Source organism: Macrobrachium nipponense, chromosome 16, assembly GCF_015104395.2.
Source record: "Macrobrachium nipponense isolate FS-2020 chromosome 16, ASM1510439v2, whole genome shotgun sequence".
In the NCBI taxonomy this organism is placed as follows: domain Eukaryota; kingdom Metazoa; phylum Arthropoda; class Malacostraca; order Decapoda; family Palaemonidae; genus Macrobrachium; species Macrobrachium nipponense.
Genome location: NC_087209.1, coordinates 14,005,719 through 14,014,214, shown reverse-complemented (window position 1 = coordinate 14,014,214; position 8,496 = coordinate 14,005,719). Strand labels below are relative to the sequence as shown.

General features: G+C 34.3%; 1 long non-coding RNA gene across 1 annotated transcript; it reads left to right on the top strand.

Moving 5' to 3' along the window:
• The first annotated feature begins 6,864 nt into the window (after positions 1 to 6,864).
• Positions 6,865 to 7,736, top strand: LOC135195577 (uncharacterized). The gene is made up of 2 exons (XR_010310179.1): positions 6,865 to 7,218; positions 7,562 to 7,736. It is a non-coding gene; the product is annotated as an uncharacterized LOC135195577 (long non-coding RNA).
• Positions 7,737 to 8,496: the final 760 nt, after the last annotated feature.

Here is an 8,496-nt window from a genome sequence, read left to right as displayed (position 1 = left end):
CAAAGGCATTGCGCAAGCAGTATCAAGTTTCTATTATGCTTCCAAATGGAATTTAGGACTTCAAAGTCGACGGCTGGACAAAACATCCCCCGAATGGTAAAAGTGGAAGACCTTTCATTACGTCAACATTATTTGATCAAGCTCTTGTCTCGCTTGGGTTACATTTGTGATCAAAATGCTCTCTTTTCTTTTACCTCTCACTTTCGAACGTTTGAAGGCAATGCACTTCTTTTTATATTGTTAAATTGTGTAGCTTATGACAGGATATTTAGCCGAAGACGGATTTATGTCCCAGGTTTTTAAAACCTCTTAATATTTTACGTAACTTAATTGGATAACATATCTGCAGTTAAGTATATGTGCAAAAATATTTACATTTTTACAGAGTAAAGGTATTTAGAGGTCATTTAAGAATCTGAATGATTCTCCTTTTCAGACTCGCTAAATAAAAGTAGTTTTAAATCATCTATCTTTCAGTATTTACCATAGAAAACGGTATTTTTCCCATTGATATTCTTGCACATTTTTTAGTACGAACTTCTGTATCTTTAAAATTATAATGCTTACATAATGAAGAACAATGAAACTCACTGTATATATATATATATATATATATATATATATATATATATATATAGATATATATATATTAGTTATATATTCATATATATAGTATATATCCTATAATTATAGCCATTCCCTGCGTTTTATGCTCTACCGTAGAGTGAAAGAAAAAAAATAAACAACAGTTACTCATAACACTAACATAAATCTTTTCTGACATCGCGCACAACCTTTAGTTAAGATATCGGGAGTTGGGTAGTGCATACAAAGGAATGATTGCAACTTTTGCTTCATATTTTTCGTTTTGTAATTTTGTGTATGCTCAAAATGCTGACACAGACCATTGCATTACCGAAAGACTGCGCACGAAGAGAATGAAATGTACCTCCACATGGATGGCTGGCATTAAAAAAAATTATGACAATATGACTGAAACATTCATGCCTATAGAATATTGAAATAGCAGCTAGATATAACTGTAAGACCGAATGGGGAATAAGAGAAATTTTTGTGCCCTCGAGAAAAATGCCACTACCACCAAAACACCTGAAAGATATGAAGAATTCATAAACAATGGCACATTTCCTAAGCGTGCAAAACATAATCTATATTCTGTGTTGTTAAGATTTTTTTTTTTTTTTTTTTTTAGTTAAAAAAGAATTGAGCAGTTTCCTTACCACAGCATCCGTAGACGGCTGCCGATGGTTAATGCAGATACTGTTCTCACTAGTGATTTATTGCATCGGGAATATCTTAGTGTGAACTTGGCTCTTTACTTTACAGCAAATCTGAAACAAGTACTTGCATTACAAAGAGACTCCAACATGAAGACCCTCGTGGGCCAGGCTGCCAAGTTACTATAATTGTTCAGTTGCACTAAGATTTAACAACGTAGTCCTCCAAAACCTCCTTCGTTTGTGTTTGTGCCATTACACCGAGCCTGGGGGATAACAAGACATGTTTATTCTACTTGGGTTCATCAACGTAATGAGCGTAAGTTTGTATGAGGTCCCCGACTACCCACAAAAGCGGCATTTCTGAACAGAAATGCCTCTGAAGAAGGAAGAATACCTAAGATAACTTCCAGTTGAGGCAGATTTCGACACCATTTGATCTACAAAGACCTCTGCAACGTAACACTTTCCATTATGTTTTTTCTTTGCAGCCGACAAGTTTCAAGACAACTGAAATGCCACAGATCTTGTCCCAAAAAACCGCTGAAAAAATATCATGTTGCAAAAATGTTTTGAAATGACCAATTTCATATAATATAGCCCTATGATGTTCACCAGGGAATCATCTGTCTATAACTAATTCAGATTTGTTGGAAACATACAAGTGTTAAAATATCAGTCTGAGCGCAAAATACATTTAGATATCTCAGATAACAGATATCCAAGTGCTCCAGTAATCTCATAATGTAAATTTTTTTCTGGTACTATTTTTACTAATAAATCCTACTTTTGCTTTTGGTCAAAATGTTGATTAACACATCAAGGTGTTACGTTAAGCGGATTCTGGTTGAAAAAAAAATATTCAAGTTAAGCTAGTCGAACGAGGACATAAACTGTATTTTTAAGTATAATGAATTAATTAACATTATTATAAAACCATGATAATTCCTAGCAAACCATTAACCAACTCAGTTAGCGTAAATGAGTCATATTTAGCATAATTACTTAACAGCTGGTATTTAAAACGTGATATTGTATTCGCAAGTAAATTATTCATTTTCCCCGTTTTTACGGATTTCTTTCTACTAATAAATCCTACTTTTGAATTTCGGTCAAACTGCTGATAAACGCATTAATCGGATTATGACAAAAAAAACATTTCATGCTAAGCTGGAAAAAGGCACACATACACTGTGAATTTCAAGACAAAGATTTAATAAGGACATTTATAAAACTATGACAATTCAAATAGAATAATTATCCAACCGCACCCAAAATAGCCGCTGGAATATCTATTAGCGTCAAAGAGCCTCATTTATTGCAACAATTATTTAACACTTGAGTGTTTTCTATAATTACATTACCTTCGTCAGGAGCCTCTGTGAGTTTTCCCCTTCAGCTGCCATGAGCGTCCCTCGGCGATTGACAGAAATATTCTATTCAGGGGATAAGGGAGGACCAAACTCAAAAGGGGAAACAAAGAGTCCAGCGTCAAACTTCAATATTTATGGAACTGCGCTGGAAACTTGATTCCACTTGACACGGGGACATTTCAGGGGGAAAAATGAGTAAGGAATAAGAATTACAAAGCTGTTACTGGCGTTCACAAATAGGATAAAATATATATATATATATATATATATATATATATATTATATATATATATATATATATATATATATATATATATCATATATTATATATCACATTTCTCTCTTCACTAACACCCTCCGCCATTTCCTGGAGCTTGGCTCCAATGCGTGTATACATGCATATAAATACATACCTATATATATAATATATATATATATATATATATATATATATATATATATATATATATATATATATATAGTGTGTGTGTGTGTGTGTGTAATTACGTGTGATATATATATATATATATATATATATATATATATATATATATATTATATATATCTGTGTGTGTGTGTGTGTGTGTGTGTGTGTGTGGATAAAAACATTAGCCGTTAAGTAGACCTGAAATGCCAATTTCAAACCATTCTTCATGTTTTCGCTTCCCTAAAGCCAATGCAGTCTGAATTGCATCATCTTCATATTGGATAACATTTTAACAGCGATATGAAGGAAACAGCTCTCGAGATCATGCCGATTAAATTCGTGAATAAAGAACTGGAATGCAAAACATCGTAATTTGGGTGTCTAACGTAATGTTACGGTCAGTCCTAAAAAAGGAACATCTGAATTCATATATTTTATATTGCAATTCTTTTCAACCTACTTATAATTATGCGAGGTAGTGAAAACGACAAAATAATTACATGAGCACTTAAAAAAAAAAATCTATTTCACTTGCTTATTCAAGGCGATGATGTACAAATTTCTTAATATAATTGTGAATTTATATAAATTTAAAAAAACAACGAATTCTTCATCGTTTCATTTATATTGTCTTCCCTAAATGCTTTCTAAAAAGTCGTACCTCAATACTTTCTAAAATGTCGTACCTAAATACTTTCTGAAAAGTCGTACCTAAATACTTTCTAAAAAGTCGTACCTAAATGCTTTCTAAAAACGGTCGATCCCTAAATACTTTCTAAAAAGTCGTTACCTAAAATACTTTCTAAACGTCGTAACCTAAATACTTTCTAAAAGTGACCTAATTTTTCTAAAAAGTCGTACCTAAATACTTTCTAAAAGGCCGTACCTAAATACTTTCTAAAATGTCGCACCTAAATACTTTCTAAAAAGTCGTACCTAAATTCTTTCTAAAAAGTAGTACCTAAATACTTTCTAAAAATTCACACCTAAATACTCCTCATAAAAGTCGTACCTAAATACTTTGTAAAAATTCGTACCTAAATACTTTGTAAAAAGTCGTACCTAAATACTTTCTAAAAATTCATATCTAAATACTCCTCATAAAAGTCGTACCTAAATACTTTCTAAAAAGTCGTACCTAAATACTTTCTAAAAAGTCGTACCTAAATACTTTCTAAAAGGCCGTACCTAAATACTTTCTAAAAAGTCGTACCCCATTTCCATTAGAAACAGCGCCACTTCAGATAAATTCTCAATAAAAAAAGATATATTTTATACATATTCCAGTGACTGCGGCTCTTTCCTGGTCATCATAAAACTGTCGATTGCTCATTTATATTCATTGGTTTGGAATTCCCTTCTTATTCTATATATTCTCCTGTGTCTCACTTTGTCCTCTTCGCTGCATCCCGCTTTGCTTCACTAAATCTAATAACAGTTTTTTGTGTTGTCCAAATCGGAAGGAAGGGAAATGACTGTGGAATTTGTCGGGAGAATTATTTGTTTGTTTTGAGTTCGGGTCCGTTTTCTGTATAATGGTCCCATTATTTTTTATCCGTTTGTTGAAATTTCTGTAACTTGCCCTTTTCTGCTTTATAAGGGTGCGTAGGAAAGCGCGGCATTTATAGGCTACTTATCAGCGACATGTCATCGACATGGGTTATTATTTCGCAGATTTACGTTACAGAGTTTGCTATTCACTTTATCTTCATGGCTGGATTGCAAACTAAATTCACCACAATAAAAAACGAGACTAGAATTAATAATGATAATAATTCCACGGATAATGTTGATGAATATTTCCCCGATAAATGAAAAATGCATAGAATAATACATCATTTAAAAAGAGACAAGTAAATAAATTAATACTTCTTACTTCTATTCGTCACACTTTTATTTCTTCTTCCTCACTAATATGAAAACTAGGATTTTTTTATACGGAAATGTTGATTGTAATGCAATAACAGAGAAAAAATGCATTAGCAAACAACATTTACGAATATAAAATACTCACTATCATCATAAATTTATGCAATATTGTGCAACACATGTTGGAAAATGCAATGTATTTCAGTAAGATCAGGAAGCTCGCTTCAGACATAAGCAAGATTTTGTTTGTGTGTCTCTCATTAATTAGAATTGTCATTACGATCTTTCTCTCACAACAATGTCAAACATATACGTAATGACGATGAGAAAATCTGGCGACGCTTAAAATGAATGGACAACCTTAATTATATTGCTGTCAGTTAGAAAAGAGAATAAGTAAAAAAATACAGAAAACAACTCGCTTTTATGGCTATCAGATTCTTGCAGATTTATACTGCATGAAGTAAAATATCCTTTTCCAGCTTTAATTTCTTAACGAAGCAGTATTAAAGACCATGTTTCCTATATCACCTAACATTCCATAACAATCACATCATCATCATCATTATAATACCAATCACACAAGAAAGACATAATTATTCCTGATGAAGCGAAAACATTTATCAATATCATCTGTTTTACCAACTGACGCCAATTATGAAAAGCGAAATGAAAGTTATTATTCCCCTGCTCGTCTTTCCTGGCAATGATGGAGAGAGACGAACAAAACATCCTTCCATCTTCTTCTTCTTCTTCTTCTTCTTCTTCCTCTCGGTGATTAATTAGCAGGAGATTCAAGAGCAATTCTAATTATCCTGGAGTGATTCTCTTGCGCTGGTACGAAGGATAACTCGGCCTTAATGAGGAGAACGCGTAATACTCTTCAGGTCAATCTCGCTTTACGTAACAGAGGATGACTTTGAGGTATATTACCATCTGTTTCACCATTTCCTTCTCTTCTGTGCACCGTGAGGCTGACGTACGTTTGGGAAAGACTGAAACAAACGAATGAGGTTTACGTCATAACCATGGGGAAAAAATCTCATCTTACTATAATGGGCGTTATGTCTGCCCGTCCGTCTGTCATTCAATCACGGCCAAACGGCTGGTCCGATGGACATGAAACTTGGCAGGGTTATAGTGGAGACCCCTAAGATGGTTTATATTGGGGTTTCAACCTACCTCCCCCCCACTTCCACCACCCCCTAATAGGCGTTATGTCTCGGGTGGAACCAAGGTAGAGAGTATATAGTTCCCTAGACCTTGGGTGGAACCAGCTAGTGATGCAAACCCTGTTTTGTTAGTTGAAACCTTTAGGGCCCCGTCCAAACGGTCCAGCTTTGCTCGATGTGTCGTCAGAAGCGCTGATACAGCGGGAAAAGTTCTGACTTCCCCCGCCTCTGACGTCACATCGAACATAGTTCGTCGAGCAAAGTTCGACCGTGTGGACGCGGCTTAACGCCAGAGGGTGTTAGTAACTTGAACGACAGCGCTAATATCCCAAAACAGACGGGTTCGCAGACTTGCCGCGTAGAAATCGAAACGAACTGGATTCGTCAAAATGAGGTTCCTTTCGATATAGGGTCCACTTGCATAATTTATTTATGAATAATAGGATTCCTGCGTACCAGGAGGTTATTAAAGCCGTGGAAACGCGCGCGCACGCGCACACACACACACACACACACACACACACACACACACACACACATATATATATATATATATATATATATATATATATATATATATATATATATATATATATATATATATATACACACACTTATAAGGTGTAACATATGCTGTACAAAATATTAGTTATATTCTTTTTTCTAACTTAAATTTTAAATTTTTCTACAAAAATAATATAAGGCAATATTATCATAATCTAGATAGTTGTTTCAGTTAACTTCATTAAAGGCCATTATTACCTTACAGTAGCTGTAAAGCCTTTTAGCTCCCCGAACCAGCTAGTTTAACTAGTTACTGCCGAAGAATTGCCTTTTTACAGAACAGTGTTGGGATCTTCGGGAGAGATGAAAGTTTTCGTTTCCTCAAGAGCTACGTAGTTCAAGCAGTGGCAGACCAGACTCGGTCCTACAAAGAAGTGCACACTCTAAGCATTTTTTGAAGATATCAGCCCTTTCGAGCAGGACGGATTTCACCGCCGCTGGGATTGTTTATATTATTTGGCAACACTTGTAAGATGATTTACCGAGAGTAAATAGTTCATGGGACCCACATCAGGACGGAGACTTTATTGCATAACATCGCATACGGACAGCTTGCCGGTGGATATATGATGCAGGTTAGCTAATTGTAAGGTTACCCGGCCTTATTTATTGGTTTGTGTCTTATATTCCTCAACCATTCGAGTAATCCATAATTAATATTTCAAATCCTGCTAATATTATTTTTTTAGAACGTTGGATTGGCCTATTTCTTTGGTTACAGTTTTTGCCATATTTAATAACGAAATTATCGTGGATGGGTTAAGTGATAATTGTCGTTGACTTGGTGAGATTCGTAAATTGAGTGTTTTGAGTTTAAGTTTTGAATCTTGAGACGTTTATAATTTAAGTAATAATTTTGGATGCTTTAACAAATATGGTTTACGGTTTTTGTAGTGCCTTTCTCTCGTTCTTGTGCAGGTGACGCGGAATGGTCCGTTTCTGGGTGCACTTTTTATAACATCCTTAATTTGGAAGTGCAACGGATGTCTCCCTTATTGTTTTCGTTCCAATACCAAGACGAAGTGTACATTGGGGAGCTTATTTGTTGAGGTGCTGAAGCGATGTATTATGAAATATAGGTTATTCTTTTATATCTCTTGCATATTTTTTACTCCTTTAGACTTCAAAAATAAGATAGTATATAAAATTCTGCGTATGGCGCCCGAACAGGGACTTACTCGAATTAAAGCCGTTTATTTCTTGTTTTTCGTCTTGGTGTTGGGTCCCCTCCCCTTGCGTGTTTACATTTTGTTTACATTTTTTCGAGCGTTAGAAATTTTAAGTTTTGCTTTTTTTGAATATCGTAGTTTTGCGGTATTTTATATTTGGTGGTATTATTCTTAATTTCATTTTTTGATAGCATTTTGGTGATTTAATTACCTGATTTTGTTGCATTTTGTGCATGGTTATTTAGAACCTTTTTGCCTTTTCTAAATACATTTCTTAGTATACTGTGTTGGTGTATTTGTAATTTTTCTTGCATTTTTTTAAGGCATAGTGATTATTAATTTTTTGACAGTGCATTTTTTATTAGCATTTATAATGTCGGACTTAAAGTTATTGATTGCACGGCGTAAAACCATCAGATCCCGTGTAACTCTTGCTCATAACAAATGTAGTACATATGAAACTTTTAACAGCTCTCAGCAAGCAGTAATAGAGATGAGCTTAGACGAGTACAAGATTGAGCTTTCTAAATTAGATAATGATATTCAGACTCGTAAATTTGTTGACACTCAAGAGTTTGATGAGGGAGATCTTGAAGCAGAGGTTGAGACATGTGAGGATTACATGTGTAAGATACAACAATGTTTAGTTATGTTAAAATGTTTGGTATCTACTACTCCTACTCC